We start from the raw sequence: 25126 nt of genomic DNA, 5'->3' as shown, positions 1-25126 counted from the left end.
AGAAACCCTATCTTCCCTGTTTGTGAGGTATCTTTGCAAGATACCTTTTCCCGAACCATGCGCTTTTGAGCGACTGTCGGCCTTCCCCCCATTTCTAGTTTAAAAGCTGCTCTATCTCCTTTTTAAATGCCGACGCCAGCAGCCTGGTCCCACCCTGCTTAAGGTGGAGCCCATCCTTTCTGAATAGGCTCCCCCTTCCCCAGAATGTTATCCAGTTCCTAACAAATCTAAAACCCTCCTCCCTGCACCATCGTCTCATCCACGCATTGAGACTCTGGAGCTCTGCCTGTCTCTTGGGCCCTGCACGTGGAACAGGTAGCATTTCAGAAAATGCTACCCTAGAGGATCTGGATTTGAGCTTTCTACCTAAGAGCCTAAATTTGGCTTCCAGAACCTCTCTCCCACATTTTCCTATGTCATTGGTACCCACATGTACCAAGACAGCGGACTCCTCCCCAGCACTATCTAAAATCCTATCTAGGTGACACGTGAGGTCCGCTAACTTTGCACCAGGCAGGCAAGTCACCAGGCGATCCTCACGTCCACCAGCCACCCAGCTATCTATATGCCTAATGATCGAATCACCAACTACAACAGCTGTCCTAACCTTTCCCTCCCGGGCAGCACTTGGAGACATATCCTCGGTGCGAGAGGATAGTACATCCCCTGGTGGGCAGGTCCTGGCTACAGGAGTACTTCCTACTTCACCAGGGTGATGCTCTCCTTCTAGGAGACCTCCCTCCTCCAAGGTAGCACAAGGGCTACTAGACTGGAGGTGGGACTTCTCTACAACATCCCTGTAGGTCTCCTCTATGTACCTCTCTGTCTCCCTCAGCTCCACCAAGTCTGCTACTCTAGCCTCAAGAGGACGGACACGTTCTCTAAGAGCTAGGAGCTCTTTGCATCGGGCGCAAACATATGACATCTCACCAACTGGGAGATAATCATACATGTGACACTCAATGCAAAAGACTGGATAGCACCCCTCTCGCTGCTGGACTGCTGACTCCATCTTAGTGTTTTTGATCCAACTAAGTACACTTCCTCCGATCCCGAAGTAGTCTAGGAGTCTTAGTAGTATTTTGTGGTTTACCATGTCGAATGCACTAGACATGTCGAACTGGAGGAGTAGTATACTTTTACCTGTTGCTATTTCCTGTTTGAATTTGGCTAGGAGAGTGATTAGTACTGTTTCTGTGCTGTGGATGGGGTGAAATCCTGATTGTGATTCATGTAGTATTGAAAATTTGTTTATGTACTCAGTAAGTTGTTTGGTTACCATGCTTTCCATCAGTTTGACTACCAGTGGGATAGATGCTACTGGGCGGTAGTTGGTGATTTCGTCTGTTTTTTCTTGGTGTCTTTTGGTATTGGGGTAAGTAGGATGTTGCCATTTTCCTTGTTGAAGCAAGTAATTTAGGTGGGATGTGAGGTCTAATATGAAGCAGTGAGGAGCGGATTTTATTAGGTAGCTGGGGCAGGTATCCAATTTACAGTGAGTACTGGAGAACCTATTGATCGCCTGGGTAACTGTTTCAACGCTGAGGGGAGCGAAGTTTGACTAGATTCGGTCCGCTGGGTATTCTCCGTGGGTTGGGTCCATACCATCGATGAAATATTCGATATCGGTGGTGTTCTGAGGTAGCGTGTTGCGTAGGTTTGCAATTTTTTCATTGAAGTATTTAGCAAGTTTGTCTGCAGATGGGATGTCTGTATTAGTCGTGGTAACCGAGGTGGTGTCTCGTAGTTTGTTCACGAGTTGGTATAATTTTTTCGTGTCTTTGTAGTCTGGTCCTATTTTGGTTTTGTAATATGACCTTTTGGCTTGTCTTATTACATATTTGTATTTTCTTTGCCGTTGTTTCCAGGCTTTGAGTGTGTTTGTATCTTTTAGTTTTTTCCATGCTCGTTCGAGTTTCCTGGATTGTGTTTTTAATTTTTTCAGTTCTTCGTTGTACCACGGTATCGAGTTGTGCCTACTTGAGGTTCTTGTTAATATGGGTGCTATTTCGTCTAGTATGGTTCTGCATCTTTTATCCCAATATAAGAAGTAGTGAATGGAATCCATTAAAAGAGTCCTATTTAACACTCAGCAAAGAAGAGGGAATTCCCAAGGAGAGAAGCAAATACCATGCTGAAAATAAACTCTGAGGCTTATATATGCAAAAGATTTGCTTGCGTAACTATGGGAGTTAACCAGACAAATCTTATTTTGGAAAATCATAGCTCCCACACCTGCAGACTGGAATAATTTTCTCCAGCCAGCAAGTTTGCTTGGGGCCTTCTGGAGCAGTGGCGTAGCCAGACTGCCAATTTTGGGTGGGCCTGAACCCAAAGTGGGTGGGCACAAAATTTTCTCTCTACCCCCCCCCCCCCCCTCCAGCAAAATGTAGTCACACTCAGATGCATTTGTCACACAGGGTAAAGTGCTGCTTTTCAGTGCATCAGATTTCAGACAATTTATTTAATAGCCTAATCCTTTTCAGTGAGCTTTCAGAGGCCAAAACCTCCTGCCTCAGGTCAGTATAATGCTGTTACGGTATCCTCTCCTGACATAAGGAAGGAAGTATTGGTCTCTGAAACTTTATTAACACCATATTACTTTATCCTAAATTAAAAATAAAATTATTTTCTTTACCTTTGTTGTATGGCCATTTACTTTTTCTCATTGTGTTGCTCCCAGTCTCTAGATTCTGCTTTCCTTCGTTTTCGCTTAACTCTTCTGCCAGGGTTTCCTGGCCATTTGTCATTTTTCTCTCCTTTTTCTTTGCTTTCTTCAATATTTTTCTGCCTCTCTCTGTGTCCAGATTTAATTCATTCTTACTATCCATTCTTTAATTTCCTTCATCTACTTATGGCTTTTCATCTTTTTCTCACCCTTGTTCTCCCCATGCCCCTTCCTCTTACTCTCCAATCTTTCACTACTCCCCCTTTCCATGCAGCAGCTCTCCTCTTTCTCTCCCCATCCTTCCGTTTCCCCTCTTTCTCTGCCATCCTCCCATCTGTTTTCCCTCTTTCTCTCCCCATCCTTCCGTTTTCCCTCTTTCTCTCGCCATCCTTCCATTTTCCCTCTTTCTCCCCATCCTGCCATCTGTTTTCCCTCTTTCTCGCCATCCTTCCATTTTCCCTCTTTCTCTGCCATCCTCCCATCTGTTTTCCCTCTTTCTCTCCCCATCCTTCTGTTTTCCCTCTTTCTCTGCCATCCTCCCATCTGTTTTCCCTCTTTCTCTCCCCATCCTTCCATTTTCCCTCTTTCTCCCCCCATCCTGCCATCCATTTTCCCTCTCCCATTCAGGCCCACCAGCCCCAGCTCCCATTGCCGGCCACTGCTGCTTTTCCTGATGAGCAGCAGTGGCCGGCGCTACAAAAAGAAGAAGCGCTCAGCTGACTGAGCTGAGCGCCAACGGGTCGCTAAGGAAGAAAAAAAAATGTTTTTTAAAAAACGCGGCACTGCACGCAGCCTCGAAGCATTGGCTGCTGGCTCTGCAGGCTCCTTCCGTCTCTTACGTCACTGCCCCTGCTTCGCTTTTTGTAGCGCCGGCCACTGCTGCTCATCAGGAAAAGCAGCAGTGGCTGGCAATGGGAGCTGGCGCTGGGCGGGCCTGGACTGAAATTGGGTGGGCCTGGGCCCACCCAGGCCCACCCGTAGCTACGCCCCTGTCTGGAGATGCAATTCTAGTTCAACTGTAGTTACTAGACAATGCTGATATTCAGAGCTATACAGTTAAATTTAACTAATTGGATACACAGATTGTAGGCCCAAAGTAATACAGCTATGTTTATCCTGATAGTATTAAATGGTTATATTTAGTGGTGGAAATTAACTAATTAACTCTGCTGAATATCTGATTATAGTTATCCAGATACACTTATCTGGATTAGTTCAATACAGGCAGCCATGCTAAATATTGGCTGGATTAATAACTGTTATAATGAAAAAGTAACAACATTCTCTCAATGCATTAAACAGACTACCAAGTAAACAGCCACTGCACCGCCCACAAAGAAAAAAAAAACAGCCTGCACAGTCAAAACTAAACAGCAATGATTTTGCTGCATACTTTGCCTACTAGGATTCATAGGCAGTCTCCCATGTTTCCTCTCAGTTAACTAGGATCACACAAACTTGCTCTCTCCTCAAAACAGACATATGGAACTCTTTTAACCCAATAACAGAGGAGGACCTTCAAACTACTACCTGCTACCTTGACCCCTGCCCATCAAAGATAGTGCAGCAGGCAAGCAGGGGCCTTAAAAGAAAAGGTCACAAAAATTGTAAACTTTCTGTCTAATGAACAACTATGAACAACTGAAGAAAAATAACTTGACCAGGACAAGCTTTAAAGTTACTAGCAAATATATAACATCACATTTCCAGGAAAATTTATAGAACAAACAGTCTATGTTCAACTCAGTAATTGGCTAAAAGAGATAAACTGGCTAGATCCATGTCAATCTGGATTCAGACCTAGTTATAGAACAGAGATGGTCCTCTTATCTCTACTAAATAATCTTCACAGAAACTGAGACACAGGGCCGCGAGAGCCGGGGCCGGGACAAGATCGCCCCCGGGCCCCCCCCCCCCCCCCCCCGAGATTGTGTCGCGCCCCCCCCACCCGAAGTCGCCGGGCCCCCCTCCACCCGCTGCCAGGCCCTCTCTGAACTAACCTAAAGCGCTTTCACCTTCGGAGCAACCAGCAGCAGCAGCAGCGCAGACCTCTCTTTCCTTCCGTGCCCCGCCCTCGCGGACGTTACGTCAGGCGAGGGCGGGACACGGAAGGAAGGAGAGATCTCTGCCTTGCTGCTGCTGGTTGCTCCAAAGGTGAAAGCGCTTCAGGTTAATTCCGGGAGCGACAGCGGGCGGGCCGGACTGCAGCGGCGCCGGGCCCCCCGAAGGCCCGGGCCCAGGGACTTTTGTCCCTCCTGTCCCCCCCTCTCGGCGGCCCTGCTGAGACAGGGGATTTACCTCAGTGTTAGTACTGCTGGAGTTTTCTGCAGCTTTTGACACTGTGGACCATGATATCATGCTAGCCCAACTGGCAGAAATAGGTATCAGTGGCACAGTATTGTCTGGTTCAGATCCAGTGGCGTAGCTAGGTGGGGTGCCAGGGGAGCAGCCGCTCCCCCAAATGGAGTTCTGCTGGCACCAGCGCCTATTTTTTTCTCATCGTGTTGCATTGAAAATGTGCGCCGGCGCCAGCAGAAGTCCACTCTTGCGCCACTTTTGCTCCCCTTGCGCCGTCAACCTGGCTCCACTTCTGTTCAGATCATGTCTGTCTGTACTGTTTGGCAGTGCCTCATTGCCACCATGGGCACTGACCAAAGGAGTACCACAAGGATAGATACTGTCACCAATTCTATTTAATATCTAGCCCAGTTGATTCAGTCGAATCCTCGATCTATACAGATTACATGCAGCTACTTATACCCGTTGAATTAGACAGTTTCCTAAAGGACAAGTCCATAAACCACTACTAAATGGACTTGGGAAAAATCCACAATTCCAGGAAGAACATGTATAGAATGTTTGTACGTTTGGGAAGCTTACCAGGTGCCCTTAGCCTGGATTGGCCGCTGTCATGGACAGAATGCTGGGCTCGATGGACCCTTGGTCTTTTCCCAGTGTGGCATTACTTATGTACTTAGTTATGTACTTATAATGCATCATAATAGTGCTCTGGGTAAATATCAGCAGGATATCTTTCAACAATCCTGACTCTCTCAAAACTTTGGGTAAAAAAATATTTGTTCATATTCTCTCTGTGCTTTGTACCCTCTAACTTCATACCATGACCTTTTTGTCTTTGAATTTCTATTTTTAGTGGAAAATACTTCCTTCCACTTTACTGAAACCCACTAAATAATTGATTGTTTCTATTATTTTCTTCCTTTCCCTTTTGTGCTCTACTGAATCTATGTTGGCCTTTGGGAAAAGAGTTAGCCTTCTTGGTACAGGCTCTGAAATCTGCTAAATTTGTATATGTTGTGCATTTTTTAATTTAATAAAGGGTTTCTATATTTTCTGAGATGACACATATTGTAATCGAAACAATGGTTAATTGACCACTTTCACTCAAATGGTCAAATAAAGATGGACCTGTATTATAGAGCTCTTGAAGGTGGTTGAGATCAGTTCTTATGTTTTTGATGTGCTGGTTTTTCTTACATTAATCATATATGCTATTTCTCCTTTTATGATTAAGTAAAGCCACTTTTATTGTATAATCTAAAGTGCAGTATATATATGCAGTGGTGATTTTCTGGAGTTCATACCAGGTTGCCCACCTAGAACCATTTTGAATTTGCTTCATTTTTTTTCATTTTAGTTGGGGTGGAAGGTAGAGGTTGCTGCTGGTACAAACATGATCTCATTTTGATTTTAGAAATTACTTCTGGCTACACAATCTACAAGAAAAATCATGAAATTCTTCTCTGCCTGCCACTTACGTTATTGCAACCGATAAAAAAATGATGCAGTAAAAACGTCAGAAAAGTAAAATAAAAGGAGGACAAACAACCCCTACATGCGTGCTAAAGCAAAACAGGAGAGAGAGTAGGGGTGGACCAATGAGTTCCAAAATCAAGAAATAGGATACATAAAAACAGTTTATGGTGAACCGTTCCACCAGGAAATAAATAACAAAGGCTGTGTAAGTGTAGCCAAACACAAATGTAGCCAGACTCGACACAGATCTGTGTTCCGGTGAACAAACACCTACTTCAGTAGTCACAAAATCATAGCAGCTTATGCTTAGCTAACATCACCTGGGTGAATCTATGAGGTCTAGTACATATAGATAAAACATGGCCAACTAGCGCTTCCGAGAATGCCAAGTAGATAAAACACAACCAACTAGCGCTTCCAAACACACCAACAGCATAGATTCATCACAGTGCTGTCTCTACAAATGTTAGCTAAGCATAAGCTGTTTTGATCTTGTGATTTCTTAGGCAGGTGTTTATTCGCCAAAACACATATCTGTGTTCAGTCTGGCTACATTTGTGTTTGGCTAAACTTGTATACCTTTTACTGTTCGGCTACACTTGCAACCTTCATTATATTTCCTGGTGGGACTGTTTGCAATAAACTGTTTTTATTTATCATTATCTTCTTTTGATTTTGGAACTCATTGGTCTACCCCCTACTCTCCCTCCTGTTTTGCAGTAAAAATGTGGCATTTCAGCAAATGCATTGGGGGGTCATTTATTAATAGCATACATTAATGCTGTTAATGCACCTTCTCTACTACAAGACCTATTTTATGCAATGAGTACTGCAGTAAAGCACATTCATGCCATTAATGTGTGCTGTTAGTAAATGACCCCCATAGTAAAAAACATTTCAGAGAAGAAATTTCCAAAAAAAGGGGGAAAAAAATCACAATATTTCAAAAAGCAGCATTCATATGATATACAGAAATCATATGCTTCCCACAAGAACCGTATAAGATTTATTACAACAATCGAGCCGTTCACTCTTATGGGGTATTTTCTCTAGTAAAGTACATTTGAAGCTAATAAAACTTGTAAATGTTCTTGTACTAGAGTACCACAGCGTCCTTTCATTTGATCCAGAATAGTTAATATTGTGCTTCAACTAGCTGATTTCCTTTGAGATTCCAGGCCCTCTTCCCCACTAGATTTCATCTTGTTGTTTGGTACAAGAACATTTTGCCTGCATTATATAGTAATCTGACTTACAAGATCTGCTCTAAAGAGATGGGAAGATGCAATATATACTATATACATGTCATTCCTGTTGGGGAGACGTCTTTCAGATTTTCAGCAAAATTTGTTGTAACAATGTTGAGTAATACAACAAAGTAGACAATCACAGCTGAATGAGCACTACGCCAATAAAAAAGGAAGAAATTAATTAAGATCATTGCAACACATTTCTGTACTATTAAATTCCACTCCATCAGTCCATGATTTAATTATATACATTATGGGGTCCCTGCAATACAGCTCACACTAAACATTTTTTATGTGTGCAAATCAATAAAAATTTAATATGCATGATAAAACGCCACATGGTATGCAATAAGTTTTATCAATGGCATGTTAAATTTTCTACAAACTAGCATGGCAATAGTAGTATTGTGCATGGTCACAAAAAAAGCTGTACTGTGCCTCCCCCATGTTTATCTTAGCTTGAAACTCCTCACTACTCCCAGCATAATGTGCCAAGGGCTTCTGCGACTTAATGTACTCTCACCCCTTACTCCAGCATCAAAGGAAAGGGTCTCCAAGTCCCAATCCCCCCATTGCTCCCAGACTGATGAAGATGGGGCCTCTGTGTTCCAATATGCTGACATCTCCTTCCAACCCTACCTTTACTCCCTGATCCATGAAGAAGGGAACACCAGGCCATAATGTGCCTCTCTTCTCTTGGACGGTATCCCACATTCTATCCCATCTGATATCAACCAGATGAAGACTTGGACAGAAGACAGCTGCTGTGCTGTTTTGATTCCTGTGCCAGAGGTCAACTTGTGCTATTTTTTAAATAACCAGCAGCAGAGCTGGAGTGAACCGAGCTCCCTCCTGTACTAACTACAGTATTAATCTGGCCAACATGGGATGGAGTAGGAAAGAAAGAGGGAAAAGGGGATATTAGAGACCCCCTTTTCATACGTCTGAGGTGGTGGGGAAGGTTAGGGCAGTTGCTGCTGTTCAGAGCAAGGGTTGCTTTCAGAGCCCTTTTTCCTATTGGGTTATTTGCTTGCAGCCTTATAACCTAACTCAGAAAGGTAGATTGGTAGCTGCCCTACAGCTTGGTGCCCAGGGTGGCCTTCCTACTTGTCCAACCCCTACTGACAGCTCTGGTGGATGTCTGGGCAGACCTTCATGGATCCAAGGAGGTGAAAGAGATTGAGGATTGTTCACATCCTTAGTATTAGAGCCAGTGAAGTGGAAGGGAATCCGAGATCAAAGGCACCTTACATTTTAAGAAAAATGGTGGTGACATAGATCCTCAGATCTTTCTAACCTACACCTCCTTACTGCATACCCAAAATGATAAGTCGTAGTCCAAGTGGTCAATATCTCAGGCATTGCTTTGGTGGAGCAGAGAACAGGCCAGACTTTCCAGAAAAATCTTGGGATGGATGTTATAATAAGAAGAATCACAAGGTGTTACAAGATTCTCGAAGAAACAGGTTAAAAAATTTACGAACCAGAGTCTTTTAGAGAAATCATGTTCAAAGCTTTTGACTTTTTGGATATCTGTCAATATTCTCTTTATAACAGATTTACTGGAACCACAAGACAGACTTGATATGTCTTTGAACATGCCCTCCAAGTGTTTCAGTATGTTTATTCCTGGCACCTTCTCTTCTTGTGTGTTATTTCCTTCCAAATTGTCTTTTACAATAATTATACATCTATCTGGGACTTGTTGGCCAAGACATTGCATATCAACCTCAATGAACCCCAGCACCAGCAAAGCTATACCATTGGCCATTGTCAGTTTCACCCAGCCTGCATCCTTTAATATATTGGTATTTTCAAACTTTTTGTAGAAATGGCTTGCTGAAATGGTGGAGACATCAGCCTGTGTCATGCATTTCATTTCTACACCTCCTATGCTTAGAGTCAAAATTGGACTTTTCCCTATCGCTTTCTCCTTGAGCAGATCCCACTTTTCCTCTGCAGTGTGATGTTCAGAGGTCTGAACTTGGACTTGTTTTTGTGGAATATTCTTGTCTATAACACCTAGATCCTTTTGTTTCATTCCATTGCTTCAGCACTGGTACTAGGCCTGGCTGGTGACTCAGTTTGGTTTTCCCTTCCATATGGAGGGTCTATCTTCTGACCAATTTATGGCCACTTGCATCAAATCTGAAAATACCAAAATAGGATGATCTTCCATGTGCCTATTCATCTCTCTTCTCAGCATTTTGTTTCTTAAACTGAGGACAAATTGTTCTTTTAGAACTTCATCTGGATCGCCTATATGATTAGGATCATGATCAAGAACAACCCACAATTTTTCTTGCAATCGATAAGCAAATGTTCTGATGGTTTCATCAGCTTCTTGCTTGCAAGTATACTAATTCCTACTGGGATTTTTGTTTCCTCCATAGACTTGTCAAACCCTTTCTAGGTGCTGAATATTTCACAGTACCTATGGCTTGACCCTTGACATGGTCCTTCACCATTTCAACTTGGTCTTCTGGAACATGTAGACTTTTTCAATGCTGTTTAGTACACTCAATCCATTTTTCAACAAAACCCACAGAAGTCAAGAATACGTTTGTCCTTCTGAATTAACACAGTATTGGTAACTGCTTGTACAGGCTGTTGTGGAGCTGCTGATGGTTTCAGCCATCTTTTGTAGCTCAGCAATTTGACGCTATAACTTCTCCATTCTCTGTGCTTCAGCCATCGGGTTCTTGGGTTCTTACAAGGAAACAAGGCTCCTATGCCCCCTAAAATAAGGCCCCCACAATTTAAAGAACTGTATTCAGATATGTCTACTATAACCTTTGTTATCTTTAAGTAATTCTCACCAAAGTTTTCACAAATGTGCTTAAGGTTTCTGGGTATTTAACCAACTAAAATCCAATTATGCTCATATTTTGGGTGAAAAGCCATCAAATTCCTACCAACTATACCATCAGCACCCCAGCCTGTCACCAACAGCACCCCCTACTGCATACCCAGAATGATAAGTCATAGTCCAAGTGGCCGATTACCTCAGGTGATGCTTTGGCAGATAGAGGGGGGGGGGGGGTAGAGAACAGGACAGACTTTCTAGGAAAATCTGGGGATGGATCTTGTAATAAGGAGAATGACAAGGTGTTACAAGATTCTCAAAGAAAGTTTAAGTAAAAATGTGCAAATGTTTTTTATTGCACAGCTTTATATTCAGACCTTTGTAGTATTAAGTGTGAGATAGTCAATTCAGTAAAACTATTAACATTGAACAGATTGATAATGGGAGAAAATAGTTGGAATATTTACAAAACTGTATATGAAATGTAAGACAGCTTATGACCATAGTACTGGATCCAGTTTCAGTACCTATAACCTTCTTGGAATCTTTAACAGTCAACCAAAAATTCTTTGCTTTTAGACCTGTTTCTGTCTCTCAGGTTCCGAAAGAAACCCAGTAGGGTAAGTATTACTGAGTTCAGTTTATGTATGTTTGCTTTTGTAAAAATAATAATAATAATAATAAATGTCCATACGTGCTCTGGGATCCTCGTCTTCCAGATCTCTTGCTAATCTGTCTTGACACGGCAATTTTTCTTTCCTCCAGCTTTGCCTTTGATACTGTGCTCTGTGCCCTGAAAAAGACAGATACAAATCAAGGGGCTGGTGGTTTGGAGGCGGGGCTAGTGCTGGGCAGACTTATATGGTCTGTGCCCTGAAAAAGACAGATACAAATCAAGGTAAGGTATACACAAAAAGTAGCACATATGAGTTATCTTGTTAGGCAGACTGGATGGACCGTGCAGGTCTTTTTATGCTGTCATCTACTATGTTACTATGTAATCAAATAAAAGGGAAAATATCCTCCCTCAGTGTGTGCAGTTCTTTGAGTTCCTGCCTATAGACTTTTTAATGACTGTGGAATAGCTAAACGAGGAAATCAACAGATGATTCAAGATCCCTTTCTATAAAAGCCTATCAGTCTTGATTGTTTTTCCTGCTCTAACTACTAGGGAGAGCTTCTAGCAGGGTCTACAACATTCAAGCTTCACTCTCATGCAAATGAGTTGCTTATAGGAAATGCTCCTGGTTTAATTCCTCTCAGAGCAGGATCTGGTCCTCTTTCACAGTGAAACAGCTATGATTGGAGGCTGTATAACTGCCTCTTAATTGCACACAATTAAGGTCACAGTGACTAAGTTACAGGCTTAAGATCTGCTTTCTGAATCTTCCCTACAAGGGTACAATTTTCTTTCTGTCAGAATAGATTTTCTTCTTGATATAACATCAAGTCCTTTGACATAAAACCAGCAATTGTTCTGAAGCAGACTATAACTCCTGATGGAGCAATAAATCCTTTTGTTATCCAAAAACCAGTCTTTCAATGTGTTCAATGTACTAAACACCCCTCAGCCTTTGAATCAGGTCTGAGAAGTCAAATCTTTTGTTTATATTTTCCTCAAAATACTTTCAAGCACGTTAACATAGTTCTCTTACTCAAAGAAATACAGCTTCTGAACAACAGTCAAGCAAATATTGAGGGTATTTTATTTATTTTATTTGTGGCATGTATACCCCGCTCTTTCCCGCTCAATAGCAGGTTCAGTGCGGCTTACATGTATGGTACAAAGTACAACAGAGATAATACAAAGTATGGGACAGAGTGTCACATAGATGATAGAGTTACATAGAGTAGGACAAAAGTGATAGATGTGGGGAGAGAATTGGAGTGTGGGTGGTGCTAGTGGTGGTGTGACTTAGGATCAGGGTTTAGGATTTTATTAAAACTTAGCTTGAGTTATCTGCAACAGGGCCCATTTTATTCATATGGGCCCTGCTGCAGATAACTCGGGCTAAGCTTTAGTAAAAGACACCCTTTGTCTCTTAATAGCAGTAAAGTAAAGCTTCTACCTCTCACATAGCTCACTCACAGATAGCACTTCCTGCTTGTTCAGCTTCTCAGCTCCTTCTCTTTCTCATCTGACCTTGTGACCTTGCTACAAAAAAGTTCTATGACTCAGGTTCTCTCTGGGAGTGGTGCAGCCAATCAGCATCCAGCTCTAATGACCTCAGGCGCAGCTACACATCCCAATTTCAATACAGGTTTAAAATAATATTAAACAACTTCATTTTGAAATTAAACTTCAGTTATACATGTCAGTAGTTACTAAACTTTTATGCAAAAAAATTCTCACAATTTAAGCTCTTTAGAATTTTATAATTGATTCTGAATTAGTTTGATCAAATGCAAGCCCTAGCAGTGCTAAGCAAACAGCACTGCTCAGGAGCCACCCACCACTCTCCCAGGAACGCCAGGAGGCTGATTAAAGCCCTGGGATCAACAGGTTAAAAAAAAAATTAACCTCTGGTTATATCTTGCATGTAGCATGAAGGGGAAATCCCTTACACTAACTGCCTCTTTCATTTTGAGCTCGTTAGCATGGGTATTTCTAAGCACTTAATATGCTAGAAATGTCACACCTCATCCGAAGCAGCTGTTACTTTTTTTTGTGTTAAGGAACCCGTGACAAAGAACATGAGAGGAGAGCACGCCGTAGTATGTAGTATGCACATGTTACAGCCTCATTTGCATGTGACTCGCCTTCAGATTTTCATTTTGAAATCATGGTGTGTGGTTTATGACACTGAATTCATGCCTTCTATGAAACAGAGGGAAATACGGAAAGAGTGCTGTAAGCAGTAAATTGTGCTTCTAGTTTCCTGTACTCTTTCGCTCTCTATTGTCTGTTGTCTTCTTTGTTTATGATGGCTATTGTTTGTCTGTTGGTCTCTCAGACTAATTGTATTAACAGGTTGCCTACCTAAGGCACTGCCTATTTTAAGCATACTTCTTTTTGTAGAATACTAGCGCAAGTTGCTTGAAAAAGCACATATATTTAAGACATGAGCACTTATACCAGCCCTATAGCTGGTATACTTGCCTGTGCCTACTTATGTGTTAGAACGCATGTAAATTATAGTATTCTATCCTTTATCCATGTACTTGTGTACTCCACCCATATGCACACCCAGTGTATTTTTTCTAGCAAAAAAGATGCCAGTACTCAAATGCTAGACAGAATTGGTGTGTAAAGCTCTATCATTAAAACTTGGGCCCATGAGTCAATTTTAGCAGACAATGGAAAAGGTGCCGATACTCAGTACCCCCAAGTAACCCCTCAATAAAAGCCCAGTGCATACCCATTGGCAAAGTACATACTGCAAAATTTCCCACTAGTCAGTATTCTAGAAGAGGCCAGTTACGCATATAAGGAGCCATTTACATATGTAAATTTCTAAAATTTACATATGTAAATTTGCTGCCTATAATTAGATGACACCTTGTAGCATTACCCCCTGTCTGTGTACAGCTTTATTAATCTCTTTGTTAGGGTTTTCAAGAGAAGAGAATGATGCAAAGCAAAAGACATTCAACTATCTGCATTCATGAGTATGACAGAAGAATGAATGCTGACTGACAGTGTGCTTGGAAGGATGAAAGTTGAACTGAGAAAGAGAGATGGGATAGGGATGTACATTTGTTAACATGCATTGTTTTTGTTTGCCATAAATTAGTGTGCACATAGTAAATTTAACATGTTAATCTATGAATTAATGCACATAAAATTGATTTACATGCATTATGAAGTTCTAACCAAAACTTCAAGATGATCCAAAAAAGTGGAAAGATTACGAAACAGTATGAAAACCACCCAGAACACACTGAAAACTTTCTCCCTTAACATCACTAAGATGAGATGAGCATGAGAGGGGAACTCGTGATTGTGAAGAAAAGCTACAGAATGCAAGTTATGCTGGACAAGGAAGGTGGAAGATGAGGGAACAGTCCTGTGTTAACATCCAACAGGCACAGAGAAGAGCAGAACAGGACAGAAGAAGGAGAACAGGAGGGGAGAAGAAAATGGGCAAAGATAGCAAGGAAATAAGGAGGTTCTACATTGCAGACCAGCAGTGCTGAGGCCGGAAGAACAGGAAGAGGTAGGTTCAAGCACCAGTGGTGCCGAGACAATGCATGGCTGGAAAGATCACATTTAAAATGGCTACAGTGTCTTGTTGTTTGGTAAAGGTTTGACACTGAAGTTTCAGCCTTTGAAGGAGCACAACCAGAAAGCAATTACAGCAGACGTCTATAGCTTAGAAGTAGTAACCAGGCCATCAGAAACATTAACAATTGATGCCAGGTCTGCAAGTCCATTGTATTAAGAAGGCATTCAGGATATAGTCACGGCAGTGCAAGACAGAATGTGAGAGTCCTTAGCTGAATGGAAAATGTTTCTGTAGGGATGTAAATTCATTTGAAACAACATTTTCTAATTCATTCCATGGCATTGGCAAATGAAAATGACACCAAAAAAAAAACACATTTTTTTTGTGGTTTTCATGTGCTGTCAATACTTCACATGTATCTGAAGGAGCGCACACTCTTTCAAAAAAGTGCACAATATTCACAAAGAATGCATACTGTTTCAAGTTTGCACACAAGGTATGTACTCTTAGGGAGCAAGTTATCAATGTGGGCTATTAAGAAGGGTTATTGTACTGTTAACTCAGGTTAAAAGTAACTAGGTGTCTTTGCTCTGAGTCCTGTGCTAAAATAGCATGAACTGTAGCAGTGGTGTTCCCAGGGGGGCTGATGTGCTCCACACCCCCCCCCCCCCCCCCCGGGTGCAGCGCCCCCCACGGATGCAGCGCGACCCCCCTGGCGAAAGGACACACCCCCCTGCGAAAGAACCCCCCGCAGAGGGAGCATGGAACGAATGAAGGACAGGCGCGCACGGCACCCCCCCAGGCGTGCACCCAGGGCGGACCGCACCCACCGCCCCCCCTAGGAACACCACTGAACTGTAGTAAAATAACCCATCTTAACGGTAGTCCACGTTGATAATTTCCTCCCTTAATGACCTTGCTCCTGTGATGATAATAAGAAAATAAAGTCCAAACAAAATGAACATTCCCAGAAATTATATGGAAAAACACAAAATGAAAATTTCCTAGCTGCACACCTTTATTTTTGTGGCATCAGGGAACCAGCAATCTGGCCTTTTGGAGGATCTGGATACTGCTGCACAACTGCACGAAAAGGCATACCTCTGCCCCCATATTCATGGAGTCAGGGTATATTGTGATGTATATTTAATATGGGTATAATTTGCATTTAATGCATTGTTTGTGTAATAGATAGCACTGTGTATTAGGATTGCTTTTACTGTAGTTTGCAGTTCCTGTGACTTCACTCTTTGTGAGCTTTCCCTGTTGACTGTTAGCTCTGAGCTAGGACAGCCCTCCCTCTCTGCCCCTGTGTGAGAGAGCCCAGTCTTCTAAGCATGCCTTTGTGATCAGCAGCTGTTCTAGGAACTGATCCCTCCTTAATCTACTGTAATTCCATGAAGATTTTTCACCATCGCTTCAAATCATCTCCCAAGCCGTCTCCTCAAGACATCACCCCAAGGTATCTCCCAAGCCATCTACTGGTGAAGCTTCTGCTTGAGGATGGTTTATGCTGGCTGTTTAAGCTATATTTTACTTTGCCTAGAACAGTACAAGCACCAAGTCAATAACTTATTAACTCAAAATAAGTCCAATGTCTAGGGGAGTTCCCATCTCCAAATAAGGAAGTTAGGTGGTCTTTTACTAAAGATTACCTCGAGTTATCTACAGCAGGGTCCATTTTATTCCTATGAGCTCTGCTGCAGATAACTCGAGCTGATCTTTAGTAAAAGACCTCCTTAGTCTTGGATGCTTATTGTGAACATCTTGAAAACCTGACTGCCATCAGGGGTCCTAAGGACAAGTTAGAAAATTCATTCACTACAACTCAAGTGAAGTGAATCAGCTCCAGTGAGTATGGTACAATAGTTTTTCTGATTTTTCATATCAACAGCCAACCATTGCAAGATAAACCATAATCATCCAACAGTGAAGTACTCTCACACATCAGTCACATTCACTTTCTACAGAAAAATCATAGCTGACTATAGGCCTGAGTTACTAAGCTTTTCTCCTATAGAAATAGACAGGGCCGCCAAGAGACTGAGCTGGGCAAGGAACAGGGCCGCTGCTGCTCCCCCCCCCCCCCCCCCCCCCGATGCCCCCCCCCCAGATCGTCACCGCTCCAGCCCCCATCCCCCAGGATTGCCGCTGCCACAACTGAGGTACCTTGGGGCTCGCGGGGATCCCAAGGCCCCGCCAGCGGAAGAATCCAGTGCTTCTCTTCACTCCATGCCTGCACTGCCCCTGCAGCTGCATTTTTCTCCATTGCACATGCTCGGTTTCAAAACCGAGCATGCACCTGAAGCGGAAAAGCAGCTGCTCGGCACGTCAGTAAAAGCGAGTGAAGAGCAGCACTGGAGGGGGGCCCGGCGCTGTAGTTTTCTCTCTCCTGCTCCTGTTGGAACCCAATCACTTGGGGCCCGTCAGGAGCAGGAGACAGAGAGAGACCCCAGCGCCGGGCCTCCCCCTTGGAGGCTGGGCCAGGGGAATTTTGCCCCCCCGTCCCCCCCCTCTCAGTGGCCCTGGAAATAGACTGGGAGACAGCAGGAATCAAGTCAAATTTAGCTATACAGTTCATAACATGCACAGTTTAACAATAGCTGTCATCTGAATAATGGCATTCATTCCCCTAATCTGTGAATATGTTATATGTAAAAAACATTTTGTCTTAATTTGCATTTGTTTGGATGGTTTCATAGGAGACATATGGGGAGACCTGGTATGGTGCTCATATATTTTGTCAGAGCCCTCTCTGAGCATATGTAGATGGGATCCTTGAGCAGGAATCATCCTTGGTAGATGTAAGAGTAATGTAATCCTATGATGCAAGTATGAAGTTGGCATTATGGGGTTTCTAGTTTTTCCCTTTGTTACTTCACCTTTTCCAGCCCTTTTCTTATTCAGTTTATAATGTGGCCATGGAAATTTTACAATAGAAATTGCCTTCATGCGTTCACATGAGAAACAGTGACTGGCAGTAGATGTCAAGCTGTCTTGTAGTTAGAAGTTGGCATTCTCTCTGCTGGCAAATCTTACAGATGAACTGACATTCTGTTGAATAGGTTTTTCCTTTAAATATATATATGTATGACATGTCAAAGCCTTGACACAAAAATCTTTCCACCTTGTAAGTCATTCACTCAGTGCCAGTTCCAATGTATGTCAGTCCCAAATGGCTCCGATCTACTCTGGCACCGGAGAAGCACTGTAGTGAGGGATGCTGCTGAATTTTAGAGGTGAAAATGAAAGTGTGCAAAATGCCCATTTGTTAGAAGCTACTCACACAATATGTCTCTATATGCTAATGTAACTTCTGCAGCTCATGGGAATTCAGCCATCAATTAGCTACAAAGGAAAAGCTTTGCAGCAAACCAAGACAATTAAAAGGAGTCTGTTTATAATTAGACAACCCATATGTATGTAGACCCAAGGGGAGCAATGCAGCACCTAAAGTGCACGTCTGTGCACTTCATGAAAATACTCCCTAGTGCACATCTCACCTTTGCTCCCTTATCTTGTCCCCTTAGCCCAGAAAAGCCCACCCAAAACATACTGTCCCCCACTGTACACCTCTACAATAGACCTTATGGGTGAAGGGGGCATCTATATGTGGGTACAGTAGGTTTTGGTGATTTTGGGAGGGGTCACATTTGCCAACACAAGTGTAATAGATAGAGGGAGATAGGGACCTGAATCCCCCACACCATAGTGCATTGCAGCGACCACTACACTACTCTAGGGATCTGCAAGCTGTTTTAATAGACCTGAGTTTAACAACTGAGGCTGTCATAGAGGCTGGTAAGTCATATTTTTATTCACATTTTTGGGGGTTGGGAGGGGGTCAATGATTGCTCGGGGGATATTAGAGATCACCCCTAATTCCCTCCAGTGGTCATCTGGTCATTTAGGGCACCATTTTGTGCCTTATTCATTCTGAAAACAGGTCTAGACCAAACCTTCTTAGATCAAGTCCCACTGTGGTCTCTTGTGATCCTGGACAAATCTCTTAACCCTCTATTTCCCCAGGTACAAAACTTAGATTGTGAGCCCCTTGTATGGCCTAGCTAACCATCAGGAGCACAGTCCCCCAGGCTATACCTGATCCCCTCTTCAGCTCCTGCAGCTTCTCCTTCTCTCTTGGATTCCTGTGAAGGAAGATCGCAGGCCACTAAGATAAAAGGTTTTAAGTACTAGAGGAGACGTCCCCTGACCACTGACTGGTGGGCAAGCCCCTCCTATACTACCTCATGTGGCAGTCAGGACCACATCAGGAACATTGACTCCAGAATGTTTCCCTGTATGAAAACGGAAGATACACTGTGGCCTAAGACGCATACATTTCCTCAGATTCTGTATAGGTCACCTAAGGTTGGGTGCCCCAATTTGAAAGTGGAGCCCAAATGTGAGCTGAAATCAATTGGGTGCTAATAACCAATTATTGACATTCATTGTAGTTGATTGGCACCTAATTGGCATTAATTTGGATTTGCACACACATTTGCCTACACATTATTCCACAACACTGAACTCCCAAAATGTCTCCTGTGCAACCCAAAAGGGTGCATGGCCATGGGAGAGTCATGAGTGGGTCAGAGACATTCCCAATATTTAGATGCAGTGTTACAGAATATCAGGGTTGAAGTAATAGCTGCAAGATCATTACAGGTTGGAATATTTCCAGGCAAATTGCGTCAGGCTATAATTATCCATCAGCTTAAGAAGCATGAGTTAGATCCTAGGTCTTGTTTTAATTAGACACCAGTGTCCAACTTCCCTTTTTTGGCAAAGTTATTGAGTGCTCATGTAGAGGATATTGGGGGAGGGGGGCTATCAGACACAGTTGGGGGTTTCATGCTGCACACAGCATTGAAACAGTGCTAATTATGGTCCAAGATGAGACCCTGCATTGTGTGGATGGGGAAACAGGCCATTCTGGTTTCATCCCAGACAGTGACTAGGCAGCTGCCTAGCTCACATATACAAACAAGGGGCTTACACCTTTGTCTGCAAATTCCTTCTTCTGCTATATTAGAAGCTTCTAGGGGTTGTGCATTTTATTACACTTCACCATCACTATGGAATGTTCTTCCTTCCAATATTCAGCTTGAACTTTCATATCCCAAGTTTCCCATTGCATTGAAAACTTTCAGAAAGCATTTGGAGATGCAGTGGCGAATGATGATGGTGCTTTGTGGATTCACTGACCTGACTGGACTGGATGGATACATTTAATTTGACTGTTTGTTCTGGGTTCTTTTTTCTCTTTGTTATTTGTTGTATGATTGGCTCCTTATTCTTTTAATAATTGATGTTCTTTTCCTTTATGTGATTTTATTGTAAACTGCCCTGTGATGTTCTCAGGAAGGGCGTTATATGAAATTTTAAATAAACCATAAACATGTGACTTGATAAACAGGACATCCTATGCAACAGAAAACACAGGAACACCACTTCCTCTGGATTAAACTTTCCAGGCTTTTCAACTTTTCACTTTTGAATACAGCTCTATCCCAGTTTCATTTATGAATACCAAAGTTCTTTAAAGCAGAGTGAGTCAGAAAATGTCACATTAGGCAAATACGCAGTGCCTATTGATTGACTTAAGAGCATTTGCAGGACTAACATTCCAAATCTGTATTAGAAAAGAGATTTAGGGCCCAGGAGAAAAAGCTGAAACAATTCTGGCATCTCATGATTTATAATGCTCCTTCTGTACCAATAATTTGTAGACAATAAAACACAACCTATGCATTAGGGTACTAAAAAAGCCCAACACATACCAAGTCTAAGGTATATAGTACTTTATGCAACAGTCTCTTAATCGATATATTATTTGTCAGCTAGCACCACAATCTTAGGACATTAATGGGTTGGTTGGCTTTGATTTGAAAGCAATAATAATTTAACATTTATAAAAGCACCTTTCATCTGAACAGGAGGATCTTAAAATCCTTCATAATTGCAGTAGCACAAATGTATGCTATTCAATTGGAAAATATACCTAGCAATAGTACCTGTACCAGGAAATCACCAATAAACATTGATTTTTGTGTACCCTCAAAACACCCTCCCAGTTAACTAAAAAATAAATGCTTTAAATTAAAAATTTATCAGCACACCCACAAAGATCGCTTATACAATAACACTCTCTCAGAATGCTGGACCCCTCCCTGTGGTGTTCCGCAGGGATCCCTGTTATCTCCTATTTTGTTCAACATTTATATGTTTCTTTGACTTAGGATTCTCTGCTCTAGATGTAAGATTTTATTCATATGCGGATGACATGCTATTGCTGATTCCTGTGAATGAAAACCAAGCTATTACAATGTCTACTGTGGCTATCTGCATCACCAGGATTGACTATTATAGCTCTATCCGTGGTTTTAAATTAAACAGAGAAAAGAAACAAGCCACTTTGGCTCGACTTTGCTGCCAGTTCAATCTCTTCTGAATTATCAGTTACTTCAGATTTTTCTGTTAAAGTCAATCGTACATCTAAAGTTTTGGGGATTACCTTGGATACTAAACTTTCTTTAGAACCACACATTAACCATATTGTCCAGACTGTATTTTTCAAGCTCCAGCAACTATCCACCTTATAATTGAAAGAGAAAAATGCCTAGATTTCGACCCAAATCGGGAGATAGACGTTTATCTCACAAAAACGAATAAATCGGTATAATGGAAAGCCGATTTTGGACGTTTTCAACTGCACTCCATCGCGGAAGCGTACAAAGTTGACGGGGGCATGTCGGAGGCGTGGCGAAGGTGGAACTGGGGCATGGTTATCGGCCAAGGAGAGATGGGCGCCTTTCGCCGATAATGGACAAAAAGTATGCGTTTGTAGCTAGAATTTAGGGCACTTTTCCTGGACCCTGTTTTTTCACGAATAAAGCCCCAAAAAGTGCCCTAAATGACCAGATTACCACCAGAGGGAATTGGGGATGACCTCCCCTGACTCCCCCAGTGGTCACTAACCCCCTCCCACCACAAAAAATGATGTTTCACAACTTTTTATTTTCACCCTCAAATGTCATACCCACCTCCCTGGCAGCAGTATGCAGGTCCCTAGAGCAGTTGTTAGCGGGTGCAGTGGACTTCAGGCAGGTGGACCCAGGCCCATCCCCCCCTACCTGTTACAATTGTGCTGCTTAATGCTTAGTCGTCCAACCCCCCCAAACCCACTGTACCCACATGTAGGTGCCCCATTTCACCCCTTAGGGTTATAGTAATGGTGTAGACTTTTGGGCAGTGGGTTTTGAGGGGAATTTGGGGGGCTCAACACACAAGGGAAGGGTGCTATGCACCTGGGAGCTCTTTTACCTTTTTTTTTGTTTTTGTAAAAGTGCCCCCTAGGGTGCCCGGTTGGTGTCCTGGCATGTGAGGGGGACCAGTGCACTACGACTCCTGGCCCCTCCCACAAACAAATGCCTTGGATTTATTCGTCTTTGAGCTGGGCGCTTTCATTTTCCATTATCACTGAAAAACAAAAACGCTCAGCTCACAAATTGTCGAATAAAACATGGACGTCTATTTTTTTTCGAAAATACGGTTCGGTCCGCCCCTTCACGGACCCGTTCTCGGAGATAAACGCCCATGGAGATAGACGTTTTCGTTCAATTATGCCCCTCTATGTAATGTTAGGCATTACTTAAATGAAAGACACTTTACTTTATTGGTCCAGGCCCTCATTCTATCTCACCTAGACTAATGTAACAGGATTTTTTCTTCCCTTTCAGTCAAATTAAGCTTCAGTAAGCTTCAGTTACTGCAAAATATGGCTGCAAAGTTTATTTTTCATTTGAAAAAATTCAACAGTGTGACTCTTGTTGTTTACTCTTCACTGGCTCCCAGTTCAAGACTGTATATTTTTAAAATGGACTTGTCTGGTGTTTAAGATGTTTGGTCTATTTTCATTCCTGCTAACAATTACATTACTAAACATAGACACCCTTACCTTTTGTTTTATCCGTTCTTTTCTGGTATGAGGTTTAAGAAAATCTTGGAGGGTTTGTTTTGTTACCAGGTGGTTCATACCTGGCTTTCTTTATCCCTGTATGTACACACTTCCTCTTCGTATCAGTGTTTCCATAAAAATCTGAAAACTTATCTTTTCAAAACATTTTTTTAACTTGGATTAATCTACTATCTTTGCTTTTCTACTTTATACCTATCTTTTGTTACCCGCTCTGAACTGCTAATTTAGCAGGATATAAGAGCCTTATTACATTACATAAACTTCAAGTAGTTCAACAGAATGGGCCAGATTCAGTAAATGGCTTTCAAATTTAGGTGCTGGGGAAAAATCGTGCTAAGCACTATTCTATAAAGGAAGCTCCAGGCTGAGTATACTGTATAAAATAACACATAGAGTGGATTCCTATGCCCAACTTTGGGTGCGAGGACTTACGCCAAACCTGGCGAGCAGTCAATTCCTTAAGCAGATCTGAATGGCAAGGATCCAATATGCAGAACATGGATTTTACTCCATTCATAACATTCACAAACTGGGACTCCAAGGGGGAACAGATTGCTCCAATAACAACTACCTGCCCTCCCTATTCTCACTCTTAGTTTCAACCATTATTCCACCCTTCAACTGACCCTTAATATCCTGTAATGATATAATCTTCTCCTCAAACAACTGTGCCAACTCCATGCTATTCAGAAAACAAACTATCTTGTTCTGAGACCTACTTTTCCTTAATAATCAATCTTCTTCAGATAAAAGCTCTTTAGTTCAATTTCTTTAACAGTGGCTTTTGTAAATTATGCTTAACAATCTCTACATTGTATTTATTGGTTGCCTTCTGCCAGAATGCCCTATTGGCAGCTATTGGGCATTTTTCCCAATTTTCATTCTAATTTCTATACCTTTTTTTCAATCCACCCTAAATGGCCAGCAAACCAGGGTAGCCTCCTTCTCTGCCTAACCTCTCTCCCCTAGGCACTGAAACATTTAAAATCCCAACTGAATCATCAGTAAATAAATCCCAAACTCCCCACTCCAAATTAAGCATAGTCTCATAAAATTGCTGAGAATCAATTTGTCGCTTCACACTCTTTAGTACTCACCCTTCCTCTACTTTAACCAACCTACCTACCCTCAAGGCAAATTGAATACAAGCATGATCAAACAAGGAAGCCTTCTAAAGCTACAGTATTTTCAACAAGTCTTCCCTGTCAAAGGCATGGACCCTGGGGGGGGGGGGGGTGCTCAAGCGCTGAAAGAAATGGCTGCTTAAGAGTTGAGCTCTGTGAGCACTTCATCACGAATAACTTACTCAAATCAGGCGCGTGTAATTTTCTTGTATAAGCACGTCTTTCGATATCGGAAAATGTCCCCGCAAAGACATTCAGCTTTTCAAGTAGATTCAGTCTCCAAATGCTGGAAATCAGATCCGCCCTCGCCCAGCAAGAACGTGACCATTAAGAAAAGTGTGTCAACTGCTGGAGATGTGGTTACACAGATGGATCGTATCCTGTCACTACTTATTGAAAATAACACTCGGCTGTGAAAATTATTCAACAGGATATATCTCAAGGATTGCATTACTCAGTTTGAAAAACGCTTAGATGAAGCAGAGAGTAGAATCAGTAGTCTTGAAGACAGCTGCATGCTGTCCCGCGAGGCCCACAAAATGGCATCAGATCTAAAGACAGCGCTGAAAGAGGCTAATAGCAGGAACCGATGGAATAATAGCCGCATAATGGGTGTTCCGGAAAGTAATGAGGGTACCGATCTTGTTAAGTTTATTGAACATCTCATTCCATCCATTTTTAACATCGGGTTTGAGAAACCTTTTGAATTGGAGAGAGAGCATATCATCATGTTCCTTCACACAGGCCTCAGAAAATGACTGGTCCAAGATCCATTATTGTTAAGATCCTCAGATTTCTACAAGTACAGATGATCTTAAAAGCCACAAAAACTATTCATCCTCTTAAGTGGCAAGAAAACTGTATTGCAGTAAGTGCTGATTTTACCATAGATACTGCTAAATTAATGAAAGCATTCTTAAACTTACGTCCCAAGCTAAAGGCTTTGGATGCCAGATTTGGGCTTTTTGCCCCTGCTGTCATGACAGTAACGCATACGAATAAAACTAAATCTTACACCAACCCAGTTGAATTGGAAAAATATATTTCAGAACTAGAATCAATATCAAGATGAATCTTCTGCATTATTTACATATTTATATTTGATCTGCATACCATGGTGGCCGGTTCAAATCCCACTGCTGCTACTTGTGATCTTGGGCAAATCACTTAACCTTCCATTGCCTCAGATACAAACTTAGATTGTGAGCCCTCCTGGGACAGAGAAATATCCAGTGTACCTGAATGTAACTCACCTTGAGCTACCACTGAAAAAGGTGTGAGCAAAATCTAAATAAATAAATATGCTCTCCTTTAAGCTCCTCCTAAGCACCATTTCACACTCGACCTCACTTGT

At 42.2% G+C, this 25126-nt stretch overlaps 1 long non-coding RNA gene across 1 annotated transcript; it reads left to right on the top strand.

Moving 5' to 3' along the window:
• Window positions 1-1521: 1521 nt before the first annotated feature.
• On the top strand, window positions 1522-18722 carry LOC115470811. Its single transcript, XR_003942241.1, has 3 exons — window positions 1522-1532; window positions 18508-18510; window positions 18635-18722. It is a non-coding gene; the product is annotated as an uncharacterized LOC115470811 (long non-coding RNA).
• Window positions 18723-25126: the final 6404 nt, after the last annotated feature.

This window comes from Microcaecilia unicolor, chromosome 5 (genome assembly GCF_901765095.1).
Source record: "Microcaecilia unicolor chromosome 5, aMicUni1.1, whole genome shotgun sequence".
Taxonomy (NCBI): Eukaryota; Metazoa; Chordata; class Amphibia; order Gymnophiona; family Siphonopidae; genus Microcaecilia; species Microcaecilia unicolor.
This window is presented reverse-complemented; position numbering and strand designations above follow the sequence as displayed.